Source organism: Lithobates pipiens, unplaced genomic scaffold (assembly GCF_037356315.1).
Source record: "Lithobates pipiens isolate NorthernLeopardFrog02 unplaced genomic scaffold, aLitPip1_a1.2 Scaffold_25, whole genome shotgun sequence".
Taxonomy (NCBI): Eukaryota; Metazoa; Chordata; class Amphibia; order Anura; family Ranidae; genus Lithobates; species Lithobates pipiens.
Genome location: NW_027507787.1, coordinates 25,319,094 through 25,338,269, shown reverse-complemented (window position 1 = coordinate 25,338,269; position 19,176 = coordinate 25,319,094).

The window sequence follows — 19,176 nt, the reverse complement described above, 5'->3', positions numbered from 1 at the left end:
GAGCCAGGTTCTTTAGGAATATGCCAAAACCCAATGGGCACCTCCTAAATAACTCCAGATCAGGCTCATGGCAGTTGAACAACTTTTACTGAAAATCCAACATAACATGTACATAAAAAATAAACATCCAAATATCTGTAGTTGTGGCTGTGCAAGCGAACCTGCATAGGTAAAGTAATTTTGGATGTAGTCCACAATTGGAAGAACCCAAGTAGATGTGTCAGTAGTCATGGGGATTCCGATGAGCGCTTTAAGGATAGACCACTGGTCTCAGCTTGCTTCTGCAATTTTCCCTTTACGTACCCGCTCTCTAGCCCCCCTGGGATATAAACCTCTTCCTGGACCCCAGCAAAAGCTTGTGAACATGATCAGTGAAGGTGGCAAGAAATATGAATCCCTTTCCTCTGATCTGGCTAGCCAAATAATGAACTAAACACACATTACAGCAGGCAACCTGCCTACACAAACACACACACACTGGCAGAAAACTCTGAACTTGCTGTCAGAAAGTTTACTAAAATTAACAAAAAAGCTGTTGTCCCATAGTCTATGTGATTTTTAAACACAATTTGTAACCAGACACTTTGAAGCTGCAGTCAATCAGCAAAATGCTGACATTATCATAGGACAGGATCAAATCTTTCTGTGTGGCTGCAGTTTCAAGGTTCCTGATTTCTTGCACATCGTGATTACATATTACACTCCATAAACTATAGGACCAAAGGTATTTAATTATTCAGAGAATAATAATAATATAGAGAAGGAAGGGGGAGAGAACAAGGGATAGAGAGAGAGAAAGAAGGAGAGAGACAGAGAAAGAGAAAGTGACAGAAAGAATGAAAGAGAGAAGCAGAAGAGAGAGAACAAATATGAGAAGGAGTGAGAGATTGGAAAGAGACGCAATAAAAATGATGAAAACATATAAAACTTTAAAAAGACATAAATTATTTTTGTAATTATGGGTATTTAAATTACAGTAACTTGTTTTTTTCAGGAGAAGACTTGGTTTTTATACATATTTTCCATCCCCATGCTTTTGTTGTATTAGTATTTACTTTTTACTGTTGAAATATGGAAGATTTTGGAAGCATTTATCAGGCCCAGGTCGCATTAGACCATTCAGAATATGAATCATTAATCACAGTTCTTTGGATAAAGTTGTTTTCTAATGCATTTACTGATTTAATTTTCTGAACCAACAGATCTTAATTTACATGTGGAAATGAATGTATTACTAATTACCCTACTGGTATGTGGGAAGACGCATAATCGACTGCTATGATTATACATTGTATGAAAAGTGTTATCGTACTGCACAGATGTGGGGAAATTTAACTTCCTAAAATGTAACCCCTAATAGGTTTCACTTTGTGTTGTAGAGAATGCTAAGGGGTTATCGTATCATTAATAATTTTCCCAGGTCAGGGTTTCATGTAACTGCCCCTTCACAGTCCCACATCCTACATATGCACTGTTGAATATAAAAATAAAGCTTCTGTTTTTATTGAGGTCCCCCCCTTTTTTTTTGGTCCTTTCCTCTGGAACACCGGTCTCATGCTGTTGAGTATACTGCCTGGTATCATTATAGTAATGTTCTACCCCTTTACCCTTCCACATGCTAAAATCTTGTGCCATCTGCCTCAGGAGGTTCCTTCTGGTCCCCCCTTTGAAATGTTCCTCTTCCTTTTGATGCTTATCTAAATGCCTGATACCTGTATTTTCGTGATGACCTGTTACTGTTAATTTTTGCAATCCTTAATAAAAACTTTATGGAAAAAAAAAAAAAAAAAATCTTGTGCCATCTAACCTGGCATAAACAAAATATATAGAGCTTTAGATGAGATCTGCCTTCAGAGAGAATTATTAGTCATCAGTAATGGCCTTGCATCTTTCGCAAGATTTAAAACATGCAAGAAAATGTGCCAACCAAAGTTGTAAACAAATAATTGTGAGAAGTGAACAAGACAGGAAATATTGATGAAAGAGAAAACATTTTTGATCACTTAACACTTTGTTCCAAGGTTTTTTTAATGTGCAGAGATTTTGCAGCTCACAGGACAACAATATAAATACCAGCAGACTGAGTGGTCAGCACTGGGGCAGATTAAATTTAAATCCATATTTACACACACACACACACACACACACACACACACACACACACACACACACACTAGCCACCACATTTTAATGCACACATACACTGTACACAGTATCTGCTGTTGTGATTGTGACCTTTAGCAAAAGTTGGTGACATTCATTGCCACACAAAGACAGGATTATAAAAGGTTTTTAAAATAAGGTAGCTCTCACAGAGGCAAATGTTCTTCTGGTTTAGAACATTCAGAGATTCAGCTTAACAATGTAAACTATTGTTTTAACCACCTCAGCTCTGGAAGGTTTTAGCCCTGTCATGACCAGGCCAATTTTTGCTATTCGGCACTGTACTACTTTAATTGGCAATTGCACGGTCATGAAAAAAGTATAAACAATAGTCAGTGCTTTGCGGGAAAAAAATGTTTCTCGCATTAGAGGTAAAATATGCCCAAACCTTAGTAAAATTACAGCAAAAAGGGTGCAGTGCTTAGATAATTATATATATATATATAAAACACCAAACATTATATCATAAAATTATGTAAATAAATAGCAAAAAAAAGTAATATTTAGGTGTCACTGTTGACTAGTGATAATCCTTAGTGATCTATAAGTCTCTCTGGGCCACTCCAATAAAGTGCTTCAATGCATCCCACCACTAATCCAATGCACTCACCAGAAGTTATTGCTGCACAAGTCATTTGCAGCAAACTGGGCTCAAAGGTATAATCCAGATTCAACAATGTAACCCTGGAGACAGACTCACAGGAGTGATGGCCTGCTAGAGATGACAACTGCCAGGTCAATAGCCTCAGAGAACACCAGATGGATGGCAGAACTTTGTGGAATGGATGCTCACCAAAAGGCAAATAAATTGGTAAGAGTCTATTCACACAGGAGAAACTTTGGACCCGACTTTAAGTCGCCCAAAGTCGCCCCTAGTCGCCTTAAGTCGTGTTACATGAAAAAAATCAATGTAAGTGAATGGATCCGTCTTAATGCACACTACTGCAGTCGCTCCAACTTCAGAAAAGGTTCCTGTACTCCTTCAATCCGACTTCTAGGCAACTTGTGCCCATATAATTCAAAGTAAGTCGCCGCCAAGTCGGATCTCCATCTATATTGACTTTACAGGTAAGGTCGCCTCTCTAATAATAAAAACTGGCATGGGTTCCCCTCCAGGGGCAAACCAGGCCCTTTATGTCTGGTATGGATTTTAAGGGGAAACCCCTATGCCGCAAAAATGGCGTGGGGGTCCCCCCAAAATCCATACCAGACCCCTATCCAAGTTCGCAGCCTGGCCAGTCAGGAAAGGGGGTGGGGACGAGCGAGTGGCCCCCCTCCTGAACCGTACCAGGCCGCATGCCCTCAAGATGGGGGGGTGGGTGCTTTTCAGAAGGGGCGCCCTGTGGCCCCCCACTCCAAAGCACCTTGTCCCCATGTTGATGAGAAAAGGGGCCTCTTCCCAACAACCCTGGCCGTTGGTTGTCGGAGTCTGAGGGCAGGGGGCTCATCGAAGTTTGGGAGCTCCCTTTAATAAAGGGTCCCCCAGATCCCGACCCCTCACCCTATGTGAATGAGTATGGGGTACATCATACCCCTACCCATTCACCTGAGGGAAAAAAGTGTCAATAAAAAAAACACACTACACAGATTTTTAAAGTAATTTACTAGGCAACTCCGGGGTTCTTCTTCCGACTCCGAGGGTCTCTTCCGACTTCTACGCTCTCTTCGGCCTCTTGTCCCAATCTCCGGCCTCTTCTCCCCCTCCGGTTCTTCTGCCGGCTCCTCCACTATCTTCTTCCAGCTCCTTTGCTAGCAGTCCCGGGACTGTGACATCATAAGAGGCCTGGTCACCAGGAGACATCACCCGGTGACCACGCCCCTTGCCTATATAAGTTGCTGCACACCGCTCACACGGCATTACATCGGGAAAGCACATCGTGTCAACATCGGAGGAAGAAGACAACGCAGAAGACCGGCCCACCGCTAGACAGGTTAATTTGGTTGTCTGCGAGCTGGTGGTAAGTAGGCTTTGGTTTTTTTCCCTGGGCATTCCCCAGACCTTGTTGTTACCTGTTGTTTAGCCTTCCAAAGCCACTTACTGCGATAGCCAGCTATAGATGAGGGCGGTGGGCAAGTTCTTGATAACACGGTAGTGTTAGCATTGGTCCAGCAGTGCACCAACACCTTTGCTGCCATTGTGCTCTTGCTGGGTGTTTGGTGTGTTCCTGTACCTTTAAGGAGGGGTGGCTCCCCTTCAGTCCACCTGCCCTCATCTAACCATCAGAATGCATGTGCCTCCACTGCGGGGACACCATGTTAGTGTTAGGACCACAGATACCAGGGTGCCTTGATGTGGCTCTGTGGCTCACGCATGCGTTTGCAAATGCGTGCGGACTAAACCCCTGTTTTTAACGCATACTGTTAGACAGGTTAATTTGGTTGTCTGCGAGCTGGTGGTAAGTAGGCTTTGGTTTTTTTCCCTGGGCATTCCCCAGACCTTGTTGTTACCTGTTGTTTAGCCTTCCAAAGCCACTTACTGCGATAGCCAGCTATAGATGAGGGCGGTGGGCAAGTTCTTGATAACACGGTAGTGTTTGCATTGGTCCAGCAGTGCACCAACACCTTTGCTGCCATTGTGCTCTTGCTGGGTGTTTGGTGTGTTCCTGTACCTTTAAGGAGGGGTGGCTCCCCTTCAGTCCACCTGCCCTCATCTAACCATCAGAATGCATGTGCCTCCACTGCGGGGACACCATGTTAGTGTTAGGACCACAGATACCAGGGTGCCTTGACGTGGCTCTGTGGCTCACGCATGCGTTTGCAAATGCGTGCGGACTAAACCCCTGTTTTTAACGCATACTATTAGACAGGTTAATTTGGTTGTCTGCGAGCTGGTGGTAAGTAGGCTTTGGTTTTTTTCCCTGGGCATTCCCCAGACCTTGTTGTTACCTGTTGTTTAGCCTTCCAAAGCCACTTACTGCGATAGCCAGCTATAGATGAGGGCGGTGGGCAAGTTCTTGATAACACGGTAGTGTTTGCATTGGTCCAGCAGTGCACCAACACCTTTGCTGCCATTGTGCTCTTGCTGGGTGTTTGGTGTGTTCCTGTACCTTTAAGGAGGGGTGGCTCCCCTTCAGTCCACCTGCCCTCATCTAACCATCAGAATGCATGTGCCTCCACTGCGGGGACACCATGTTAGTGTTAGGACCACAGATACCAGGGTGCCTTGACGTGGCTCTGTGGCTCACGCATGCGTTTGCAAATGCGTGCGGACTAAACCCCTGTTTTTAACGCATACTGTTAGACAGGTTAATTTGGTTGTCTGCGAGCTGGTGGTAAGTAGGCTTTGGTTTTTTTCCCTGGGCATTCCCCAGACCTTGTTGTTACCTGATGAGAAAAGGGGCCTCTTCCCAACAACCCTGGCCGTTGGTTGTCGGAGTCTGAGGGCAGGGGGCTCATCGAAGTTTGGGAGCTCCCTTTAATAAAGGGTCCCCCAGATCCCGACCCCTCACCCTATGTGAATGAGTATGGGGTACATCATACCCCTACCCATTCACCTGAGGGAAAAAAGTGTCAATAAAAAAAACACACTACACAGATTTTTAAAGTAATTTACTAGGCAGCTCGGGGGTTCTTCTTCCGACTCAGAGGGTCTCTTCCGACTTCTACGCTCTCTTCGGCCTCTTTTCCCAATCTCCGGCCTCTTCTCCCCCTCCGGTTCTTCTGCCGGCTCCTCCACTATCTTCTTCCAGCTCTTTTGCTAGCAGTCCCGGGACTGTGACATCATAAGAGGCCTGGTCACCAGGAGACATCACCCGGTGACCACGCCCCTTGCCTATATAAGTTACTGCACACAGCTCACACGGCATTACATCGGGAAAGCACATCGTGTCAACATCGGAGGAAGAAGACAACGCAGAAGACCGGCCCACCGCTAGCATAAGAGCCAGCAGAAGAACCGGAGAGTGGGAGAAGAGGCTGGAGAGTGGGAGAAGAGGCCAGACAATGGGAGAAGAACTGGACACCGGGAGAAGAGGCCCGAAGAGAGCAGAGAAGTCGGAAGAGACCCCCAAAAGCACCCACCCCCCCCATGTTGAGGGCATGCGGCCTGGTACAGTTCAGGAGGGGGGCCGCTCACTCGTCCTCACGCCCTTTCCTGACCGGATGGGCTGCATGCTCGGATAAGGGTCTGGTATGGATTTTGGCGGCGTAGGAGTTCCCCTTAAAATACATACCAGACCTAAGGGCCTGGAATGCTCTTAGAGGGGAACCCATGCCTTTTTTTATTTAAAACTTGGTATGGAGTACCCCCTCAAGCTCATTATTTTTTGATTGGCCACAGCCTGGCCTGGGGCGACTTGAAGTCGTGTTGTAAGTCGCCCCAAGTAATTGTGATTCATACTCAAGTCATGTCCAAGTTGCCTCCCAAAGTCATGCTGCAAGTCGTGTTGCCCCTGTGTGAATGGACTCTAATAGTGTAGTATTTAAAAAAAAGGGGATATTTGTATACTTAAATAAAATACGAAAAGTGAAACACCACTGTGTACTCAACCATTAAAACGGTGTAATGCCCAAATTAAATGGGTGTGCAAAGACCTGAGCAGCATATAGGAATAGTGAATAAGCACTAAAAAGACAGAAGTCCACACTTAAACGACAATTCCCCATTAAGGGAATATTCAGTAAAAAAAATTACCACAGGTGTGTCCCACCACCAATATAATGCGCTCATGGCTGCACAAAGATGTGGACAGCAAGTATGCACCATACAAATGACCAGGTCCACATTTTTTAGGGATGGTCCCCTTTAAGGGAAAATCCTCACACAGTGGCACCTACCAGGTATGCGATATGCAGCAGCATCAATGGATAATGGGACTGTATGGGACAAAATGCTTTCAGCTAAGGCAGCTGCAAACACCATGCGGCTGCAATGACATCAGCACTCTCTCCACCCAACTAGTTTCGCACTCTGGCGCATTCTTAGGGGCCAAAAAAAATCAAGAGTGACACTTTTATATAAACTTTTTAAAATATTGATTTACATTATATTACATTATAAAAATGTTTTTCACACAAGACCAAACATTTTGAAAAAAAAAACAATATTTTCTACTTTCTGTTATAAAACATATCCAATAAAATCTTATTTCTTATTTCATACATTTTGGCCAAAATATATTCTATTACATAGAAAATAAAAGGAAAATGGGGGGAAGGGGAAAAGGTTGGGACTTTATATGATAACACAACCCTCAGGGTAGGATGGGACATACAATATAATATCTAAATTAATCAATGCCTTAATTTATTGGTATTGTTGAGAGGTTTACACCCGGGGGTGGTTTCGTTCATTCCCGGGAGCTGCGACGCGCGCCGGGCTTATCCCCCACCCCCTCGATCTTGCTGGCTGCGGGGGTGGGGGCCCGTGCTCGCTGCGCGTCGACGCCACGCCCCATGCACGTCCCCACGGCTGACGTCATTATGGCGCCACGTGCTGACGTGCATGTGACCATCTGCATGCATTCTGGTGGAGATTTAAGCGCCTACATATAGGCGTGTGGTCGTTTGTGTGCGGCCGCCTCCTCTTGTAGTGCATGGCTCAGTGTGACGTTGGTGGGTCACCGCTGGCGGGCGGGCTGGCTTTCTTTCCAGCATCCAGGGGCTTTATCATTATGCCCTTACCGGCACTTCCACTTTACTCCTCTCCACTCACTTCTACCAAACCGAGATATTCACTATCCTATGTGCTGCTACTTGGTGTTTCTGATCGTTTATGTCACCTTTTCTATTTAATTTCACCTTGACTGCCCCCTTTTTTCTTTGCACCTTGGTGTTCTTTATCAGCTCCTTCACTTTTCTTTACACCTACGTTTCACCATTTCACTTCCTTCCCACCTTTCTTTCTACAGTCCTGTACAATATATACTTGGGTATATTATATATATCATATATATATGTTACTATTTTATTTTATTTTAGATCCCATTGGGGCTTTCACCGACTGCTACAGTATTGGAAGGGGGACCTTGCTCATGCACTCTTGCACTTTTTTGCTCCCTGGTTGGCTTTGCCCTGCTGCCTTTGTGTCACCACCTCAGCTCCCGGGTGGATGATTCTTTCATCCCCTGGTGCCTCTCATTATCAACAGTCCTATTTTAATGTCTCTCTACAAATCTAGTTTACATTCACAGGTAAGAGTGTTGTAGTTGCTGCTCCCTCTCTTCCTGTGTGAATCAATGAATATTAATTATTTACTTATTATTTATTTTAGACATCCCTATTTAAACTGCTCCTGGTGAGTGGATACAAATCCACGAAACGCGTAGAGCTTATATATTTGATGTCATGTTACAGCAACCATGTCCATACCATGGGTTCTATTTGGATGAGTCATCAATTTATTTAATACTAGATGTTTATACTGTTCTGATGACTATCCTGGACGTACTGCTTATATTGATTTCATCATATGATACCTTGTCTACTATGTTATTTTATATGATGTTTCAACAATGTTTTACTAATTTGTATCATATTTAGTGTATCAATTAAATGCATATTCATCATTGTATTATGTCCATGATCGTCATCTTTGATTAATTTAGATATTATATTGTATGTCCCATCCTACCCTGAGGGTTGTGTTATCATATAAAGTCCCAACCTTTTCCCCTTCCCCCCATTTTCCTTTTATTTTCTACGTTATTAGGGATGGAGACCTAGGTGCAGGATAGTCCTGGTCTCATATAAAGTCCCACCCGTTCTTTCTCTTCATATATTCTATTACATGTCCTTGGTAAAAAAAAAATTTAAATCTTACAACGTCTATATTAATTGGTTTGTGTGCAAGTTATAGTGTCTACAAACTATTGTATAAATATATTTGAAAATTAATCAATTCTGAAATACTAACGGCCTATCTCATTGAGGTCCTTAAAATGCTGGGACAGTAAAAATAAAGTCTGGGCCTTTACTACAATAATTATCATACATCAGTGGACCCAGTAGTGTAAATTGTCCAGTAGCAGCACAGTTTTAGACCTCCTGTACACTTGACATTTTTAACGATTCTCCCAGGGGCGTTCTGTATTTTTTTGCTGCCTATAAACACCACTACGTGTTAGCCTATGTATCGATGCACACATAGGCATTTAGAAGATTTTAGAGGCAAGTTTGTTTTGAGGCAAAAAGAAACCCCCACTGGTAGAGCATCCAGGAGTAAAGACGTTTTGGCATAAAAAATGCTTTACATGCTTAAACACATCTAAACGCTGAAGCCATTGATGCTGGTAAACACATTTAAATTCCTTTCACCCATTTACCAGCATCAAGATTTTTTTCTGCCAAAACGCTGCTATCAGGGGGAAAAGTGTCTAGGAGAGATGGCGAAAACGTCCAGTGTGCCAGAGGCTTTAATTAGAAATAATAGGCCTAAATTTACTAGAAACAAACAAAAGGCCATTTTAAGGGAAGCCAGAGAAAAAGTTGCTACAGACACTACTGTAGCTAAAAGGTCAGGGCTGTATAAACTGTATGTAGCAACAGCTGCATACAGTATATAGCGCTTTGTTCCAGCAGTGGTACTGGAATTTCCTGTCTGCTGTCGGAACCAAATTAAGTCAAGCTGAGCACAGGCCAGCCATTCACAGCAAGCCTTGTGTTTTTAAAAATGAATACAAGACTGAATGGCTGTTGATGCTACATACTTCATTACTTCATAAAGTTAGTAAGTAACGGAAATAGGTAAATTAGTCCAACTTGGCACAAGTGCATTATTGAAAATAAATGTAAACACGAATGAAACTGTTCTGCTACATTGCTGCATCCTTTGAAGTTCTCTAATTCTTGTAGTAAAACCCTTGCCTGTATTCTTTGTCTCTAGTAAATTTAGACCTAGCCTTGTTTATTTAAATTGCTTTGCTGCTGGCCAACTTTTCATTGTTGTGATATCTTCAGTCTCCAAAATTCATGTGGTGCAACACCTGCGTGTACTCTTTCATTCTAGTACAAAGTTACATATTATCCCTTTATTGAAATTCAAAAATTTTACATTATCCTCTGCAGTATTTTAATTCTTATAGTAAAATTCTGACTGTGTTTTTTGTCTCTAATAGGTTTGGGTCTAGCCTTACTCATTAAAATGGTCCTGCTGCTGAGCAATTTTACTCTATTGTGTCATCTGTGGTCTCCTAATTCTTGTAGTGAAACACCTGCCTGTATTCATATATATTAAGAAATACTAATGCGCTCCACCTAGTAGTTAACTATACGACTAAATAAGATAATATACACAGGAAGCAGCCAGCAAAAAACAGTGATCTCAACACCAAAAATAAGTGAATAAAATAAATAAATAGATGCGGCGCTACCTAAAAACATAAATAATGAATAAAGCTAATATGTCCAAATAGGACTAAAGTGCAAATGGGATACCAACCCACTATAATATAAATGGTGAATTTGCAAATAAAATATGTATTATGCAATAAATGAGATCCTACATAAATATTCCAAGTACATAAAAAGATTCAAAATATGCGTGAAAAAATATGTGAAAACAAATATAAACCAATCCAGTGATTGTGTGCAAAAAATGCAATAATAGCAAGTGATTGTCCACAAAACCATGCACAGATAATTATGAACTAATAAAAAACACAAAGTCCATGCAGAGATTGTAAAGTGATTTTCAGAGGTGACAGTCCACTGCAAACTTCAGTGCCTATTATGTGCACCACCTATTTCCCCCAGCCTCTCACCTCCAATATATGGCAAAAAAGCGCTGTAAGTAATCAGAAATGCTGCTGAATCCTTATTCATCCAGTCTCAGTGTTCTACCGCTGTTTAGTGTATCGCTGTATATATAAGCAGGTATATATAATAGAAAGTGGGAGGAAGTTAACTGCTTATATATACAGCGATACACTAAACAGCGGTAGAACACTGAGACTGGATGAATAAGGATTCAGCAGCATTTCTGATTACTTACAGCGCTTTTTTGCCATATATTGGAGGTGAGAGGCTGGGGGAAATAGGTGGTGCACATAATAGGCACTGAAGTTTGCAGTGGACTGTCACCTCTGAAAATCACTTTACAATCTCTGCCTGTATTCATAATTTCCAGTATATTTTGGCCAATTCTCCATTATTAACCGCTTGCCGACTGCCTCACGCCAATATACGTCGGCAGAAGGGCTCGTACAGGCAGAATTATATACCTGTACGTTGCCCTTTAAGAGGCGGCGAGCCGGTGGCACCCGCGGCAAGCTCCGTGAGTCGAGTTGCAGGTCCCATGGACTCAATCGAGATACCCGTGATCGCCTCACGGGGAGGAAGAACGGGGAGATCCTAATTTAAACAAGCATCTCCACGTTCTGCCTAGTGACAATGTCACTGATCTCTGATCCCTGTCATCGGAAGCAGAGATCAGTGACATGTCACATGTAACCACCACCACCCACAGTAGGAAACACCCTAGGACACACTTAACCCCTACACTGCCCCCTAGTGGTTAACCCCTTCACTGCCAGTGTCATTTACACAGGAATCAATGCATTTGTATAGCTGTATAAATGACAATGGTCCCAAAAATGTGTCAAAAATGTCCGATGTGTCTGCCATAATGTCACAGTCACGATAAAAATCGTTGATTGCTGCCATTACTAGTAAAAAAAAAAATATTAATAAAATGAATAAAAATGCCATAAAACTATCCCCCATTTTGTAAACGCTATAACTTTTGCGCAAACCAATCAATAATCACTTATTGCGAAAACATTTTTACTAAAAATATATAGAAGAATACGTATTGGCCTAAACTGAGGAAAAAACAGTTTTGTATGTATTTTTGGGGGATATTTATTACAGCAAAATGTAAAAAATAATGTGTTTTTTTCAAAATTTTCGCTCTTTTTTGTTTATAGCGCAAAAAATAAAAACCGCAGGGGTGATCAAATACCACCAAAAAAAAACTCTATTTGTGTGGAAAAAAGGATGTCAATTTTGTTTGGGAGCCACGTCGCACGACCGCACAATTGTCAGTTAAAGTGACGCAGTGCCGAATCCCAAAAAGTACTCTGGTCAAGAAGGGAGTAAAATTCTTCCGAGGCTGAAGTGGTTAAGAATATTGTGCTGCTGGCCACTTTTACACTATTATATTATCTTTGTGAAGATTTTTTTGTGGGATGATTGTGGCGCCTGAAGTGATGTTTTAAAATTAATGACAGCTGCATCTTTAAGGTGTATACATGATATGTGAATGAAAAAAGGTAAAGGTATTGATGCTATAAAACCTTAATGAATGAATACACAATAGAAATTGGTATTAATATACCATGTGCAAAAAAGCAAACTAATAAAGTGACAATCCCAACACCATATAAGCATAGATATGACATCTTCTTGCTTGATGTTCCTTTAAATACAAGCTTCAATCGTGGTGAAGATTGTATTTGAAGGAACATCAAACAAGAAGATTTCATATCTACAGTATGTTTATATGGTGTTGGGATTGTCACTTGACACTGGACTTTATTGATATAGTTTGCTTTTTTGCACATGGTATAATAATACCAACTCCTATTGAGTATTTGTTCATGATGTTTCATAGCGCCAACACTTTTACCTTTTCTCATTCACATATCAATTATATTATCTTTGGTCTATACATTTCTAATGACAATTTGAACTAAGTGAGCGGTGAAACAGTTTAGTATCAACAAGAATAGGGACAGCCTTAGCAAACTATTAAGAAAGTTCTAACTCCCAGTCAAATCTCGCTAATCATTGTTTGATGAAAAATCACATGTCGATTCAAAATCTTCCTGAAAAAAGCCATTTTTTTACAAAATGAAATGAATCAATTGGGGGTGCAGCTGCTGTATAAAATCCAAGCTAACTGTTAAAAAATATCACTTCAACAGCCATTTAACGTTGTCACTGAGAGTGGCCATTAAATTATACTGTTCTAAAATATCACATTCATATTTATTTTTATTTTTTGCTTTGTACATGTCCCCATAGCTAGGCTCTGCTTCCCAATCCTTTTTTTTTTAAATAGTTTACCTATTATCCCTTAAATGACCAGAAGTTACTACCATGGTTCACCTCCTATAGACTTCAAAGGGCTCTATCACTAAGTTCCGATTAAACAAATTTCAAATCCTTGATCCTTAAAAAGTAACTAAATTTTTGTTGAGAAAAAACAACAATCCCCTCTGGGGGATCAATGTACATTTCAGGGATTTTAACAAACCTTGTTTCAGAGTCTTACCTGTTTCCGCTCTGAGGAGAAAGTGTTTTTTGTCCGCAGAGTGAATCTGACTGAGAGTGACTTTTTCATTATTAATCAACTGATGCACTTGCAGTTTTCTAATGAGGAAATGCAGTATGCATTTCTTTAGAAATGATTAACCTTTTCGGATTAGCTGACCTAATATGAAAATTTTGTTGCAGAGGATGCCTAAAAACTGACTTCTACACAAGCGGGAAATTACATTTCTGGGGGCGTTGATATATTGTATTTTACAGAAAATTAAAGTGCTGCAGATTGAAAAGGAAAGGTAATTTTTTTATAAAACATTCTTACAATATGGCCTGTTATGTATGCTATATTATTTGTTTTCAATTGCTATTTTACCCTCCAAAAGTGGAGTTACCCTTCAAGGGGACCATGAAGTTTAGATGGACTACATGTCTGTCAGATATAGTCTGTAAATTGAATAAATTAAAGACCTAAATTAAATTAAAAGCGAACCTAATCTAAAAAAAACTATTTTTTTTAACATCACTTCTACGTACTAGAAGTGATGACTTTGCTAGAACTGCGTGTGACAGCTTTCAGAAACCACTGGGAGGATCAGAAGCATCTAGGAAGATGTAATAACCACTTTTGAATTTGTGAATAACAGACTTAGTAAATTCAGCGTTCCTATGAACATTAAAGGCCTATAGCCATACATCTAAACTCCTTCAAGCCGATGTAGCATAAGTATGGGGCCTTCAGCTTGAAGGGGTTGTACCCCAGTACCATTTTTTGGTTGTCTTTCTTGTAAGCCGATGTAGCATAAGTATGGGGCCTTCGGCTTGAAGGGGTTGTACCCCAGTACCATTTTTTGGTTGTCTTTCTTGTAATAACAACCAATGCATGTAAGCAGCCACTTGACTGTAATTACAAGCAGCGGGAGGAGACGTCCCCCCCTCCCACCACCTTCCATAGCTTGTCCGGGCTCTCATGTCCCTCCGGGAGGCCCGAGCAACCAGCTAGCTTGTCCACCGGCTGGCCGCAGACCCAGACAGAGCCAGAATTGGCTTTGATCGGTTCTCGAGTCTAGTAACCTAGAAGCGATGTCATGAAGACTTAAAGGTGCCACATTTAAAAAAATTACAGTATTCAAAACTGTCAAACTTGGTGTTTTGAATGCTTTTAAGTGTAAAGGAGGGATGTGAGGTCTTATAGACCCCAGATCTCTCCATAAAGAGTCCCTGTCACTGCCTATTACTGTCACAAGGAATGTTTAAATTTCTTGTGACAGCAATAAAAGTGACCAGAATTTCTTACTTTAAAGGGACAGTATAAAAAAAAAAAGTGCCCCATCCCTCCATGCTCACAAGCAGAAGTGAACACATACTTAAGTTATGGCTACAACTGTAAACAGTGTTCAAACCACACATGTGAGGTATCACTGAAATTGTTAGAGCAAGAGCAAGAATCCTCCTCTGTAACTCTAAATATGTAACCTGTAGAAATTTTTAAAATGTCGCCTATGGAGATTTTTAAGTACTGTAGTTTGTCGCCATTCCACAAGCGCAATTTTAAAGCATGACCTGTTATGTATCTATTTACTCGGCGTAACATCATCTTTCATATTATACAAAAAAATTGAACTAACTTTACTGTTTTGTTTCTGGGATCTGGAATCCCATATCCACGTATGAATCAGGAAGACTTTACTTGGTAGCTGCAGAGAGTCAGAGTTATAAGATTATTGTCTATGGCCAAACAAGTTTGAACAGGAAAGGAGAATATATTACCAAGTGTCTTGACATATTGTTAAATGTTGTTATATACAGTGCATGAATGAGAAAATTGTGCACAGATGGCAGGGGTCACATTCCAGCTCATTAAGTCAGCCAAGAGAATCCTCATTAATTGGCAACCTCAGAAAGACTGAAAATAGCATGCTTTTAAATAAATCTCTACAAATTCTATTTTACAGATTAAAAAAATCTCTTTCTAGCATGTATAGTAGAGCTTCGAACACACGATCCGATTATTGGCAGGGGATTGTCTGTCGACAGACTGTTGTCCCAAAGTCTGACTGTTAGTACGCTTCTTTGGACAATTGTTCAACTTTCAGCCAACAAATGTTGGTTGGCAGGCTAGTAAATTGGTTGGCAGGCTAGTCTGTACACAATTCCCTCACACAAAAGTCGAAAGTACAAAGACGCATGATTGGAAGCAAGGATGAGCCGGTCTTGTAAACTAGCGTTCGTAATGGAGAATTAACATTCCTGACGTGGCAAATTATGAAATGTCGAGATGCAGGGCACATTCTCTTCTTCTTTAATGGGATAATAATGAAGCTGCTTTGCTGGTGATACTGATGTAGTTATGACAAATGTATTTTCAAAGGCTTTTCTTTTCTAGTGATATCAAAAATAATATTATTATGCTTGTTTTATTTTTTGGGGAAGTTACCACAACACCCTTATTCTGTCATTTTTAAGATCAAAGATATAATTAAGTTGGTGTCCTTTGTTAATTTTACATTGTATTTTTTTAAATGTAACTGCCTACTCCCAAACTGTCATTTGAAGTAAAACACATAGCCAAGTATTTTTTTCCACAATTTTTTTTTGCGCAGAAAAAAATAAAACAAATTAAATCAGAGATGCTATCTGCCATCTAAATACAAAGAACTTAACCAAAAAGTGCATTATATGCATACAAAAATATAGAAAATATAACAAATAAAATAATTATTCAACCAAAATAATAAAAAAAAATAGTAGGTGGTGAAGGGGTGAAAATCCCCAGTCCAGCAGGCTTGTTGGGGGTCTTGTGGCTGGTATTGCCACTGAACGCTATGCTTCTGTGGTGTGTGGGGTAGATGTGGTGTGTGGGTTGGCTGTGGAGGTGGTGGATGTGGGGCCACAAAATCAGTCAGGTGTGTGTTTTCAGAGATTTGGCCCCTCACCCCCTTGTTGAGGACCTGCAGGATGAGTTCCTCACACCTACTCCTTTGCTCACCGGCCATCTCCCTTAAATTATTGGTCGTCACTATGGCAAATCCCTCAGCCTCATCTGGGTCCGTCTGAAAGGCAGTAGTGGCCTGGCTGAGGAAGGCAGCTGTGGCCTACTCCAGATTCCTGCTCTTATTGGCCCTTTTAGCAGGAGGGCGTAGGGGAGGGATCTGGGACTCTGTCTGGCTGCTGACCGCTGGCTCCTCTAGACTGACACTTTCCTGTGTATGAAAATGGGACATAATTAGAATCTTTTTTTAGGGTTTGTTCATCAATCAAAAATGGGGAGATTAATAATTATGATATTATGATTTTATGTATGTTTATACTTTTATGAACCAATACATTTTCCCAGTTGTTCATCAAATCTACCTCCTTGCAATCACGCACTTCATTTAAAGTCTCACCCTATTGCTCTCCCCATTTTTGATCATTACAGGGATGGAAACACATGGCCTTACCAGGCCTTGGTTTCATCTAAAGTCCCAAGAGATGGAAATACGTGACCTTAACAGCCCATAATTTCATGTAAAGTCTTCTCTCATTTAACAATTGTTCATCAATCACACACAATTTTGATCTCCTCACTGTTGAAAATTGAATGTGGACAAATAGAAATTTTTAATTCTTGTTCAAATAATTTTTGGTCACTACTGTCTATTGATATGGTAACCACTTTGTTAAGGCTAAAATATTTTAACAATAATATCTAGTTATCATCATTGTATTTTTGGATACAAAAATATGTTCAACAATGCTATATCTGGGTCAAGCTGGGTTCTTCCACATCTTCTTTCTGTAAAGCAGGACCTGAGTGGACCTCGGGAGCTAGGGCCTCAGCAGATGTCGAAGGGAGTGTAGACAGCGATGGCCTAGGTTCTGCCTGGTCAGTCAAAAACCACAGGCTGTGGTAATACTACAGCCTGGGGACATATATATAATCTGCTGCTGCTCCAGATCTCCATGACCTTGTTGAGCTCCTTTTTAAAAGTACTTCTCAGGTTTGACATTTTTGTCTTGACATAGTTGATGTCTGCCCTGGGGTACACTAGTTTCTCCAAAGCTGCCTTCCTCAATATTTTATTGGAGTAGTCTCTACTCTTGACCTTCCAGAGACAGGACAACTCCCGGTACAGGCCAATGAATTGTGGTAGAAAATCAGGCACAGTAAATTTATCCATCATGATAAAATATATATGATGCCTGCAAGACAGAACACAAGACAAACCATATTATCTGGCCTAACTCATTAACTGGTCCCAATATAGTCCTCCCTCTAAGCGGTATAGGCCACTAACCACGTATGCCCCAATTTCCAATTGTACCTTAGTTTTATGGCGCCTTTCTTGCATTGGCAATCGTTTGTCGTCCACTCCAAGATCATTCCTATGGCTGTTTCACTGACCATGTGTTCTGGCTTTATATACACTGCGCATGCATCATGACGCTGGGGTGTGACCATCTCTCTTCTGCATGCGTCACACATGGCGGAACATTCAGGAGAGACAACATAGCTGACTCGGCGAACTCCAGGCAGCCCGTGGTGGTGGAGCTCATAGGAGGCACAAAGCAACACCCATGAGCAAGGGTGAGATGTGGTGGACATGGTGCGCATCCTAGAGAAGCATGATTATGACTGACTGTAAGCTGAGCAATTACGAAAGGCGAACAGCCGAAAAGGCTCATTTTGGAGAAGGTCATCGCTGTTTTAAATATCAAATTTTCGGTGGAACGATCAAAGGACCAAATCAGAAGACAATGGCCTGATCTCAAACATCATGAACAAGACCAGATAGAGTACATACATCAGATCATAAAAAAAAACAAGCAATATTTTTTATCTAACCAATATGTATATTTGTAAATTAGCTATCTGTATATGTTCTTTGTCCAAGTAGCTCTAGAAAATTATATATAAGGTTTTCTAAAATCTAAATAAATAATATAAAACTAAAGCTGGTATCAAGACAGTCCATCATTCTGTGGGGTGACCTAAAGGCAAATCATGGTTATGATGTCCCATGTACGAATTCCTTTGATCTTTTCCCCATAAATTTCTTTTTATAAAACTAAAGCAGATATAAACATTCTTATTTGGTCATGTTTTTTGATCTTTTTATTTTTGTCCCAATTTTTTTTCTCTTCTTTCAACAGGGAGGTACCAAAAAAGGAGGCTCCAGCCAAGCCACCACAAGGGCCGAAGGCAGGCTACCCTCACTCAGGTCCCAACAGGGGGAGCAACAAGGCCATCTTCCCCCCAAAAGCGTAAGTGACTACTTCAAACACACTTATTTAGCCACAGACAGGGGTGTTTCTAGGTGGTCCAAAGGCCGTGGGCTTAGGGGTAAAGAACACTTTCTGCTTGCTGGCTGGCTCATCAGTGCCCATTAATGCAGCCTTGCCAATGTAGACATGGGAAGTGGAGAGGCACCGGGGATCATAGTCACACAGAATCATGCCTGCTATTTTATTCATCATATATCTTATATCCCATAGGAGACAAGAGGGGTGGGGAGCAACTGCTGGACGTTTTCAGTGTTGCCACTTGTCCAGTGTTTGCCCTCTTTAAAATTAAATCACCTTCCCTTTTCTATGCATTTTTCACAGAAAAATAACCAGAGTGCAACATGGTGGTTTCCACAAGTCAGGAGCAAGCATTAACATCAGACCAAGTTCAAGGTTGGTCAACTAATGTAGAAAATTGGATGCTAGAAACAGATGGGACCTGGGGTGGCTTAATGAATGCTGTATTGTTTATTTTTAGAGGAAAGTGAGTGTGGTGAGCTCACCCAGGAAGTTTGTTTGGAGCCATGGGATCTGACTTCTGGA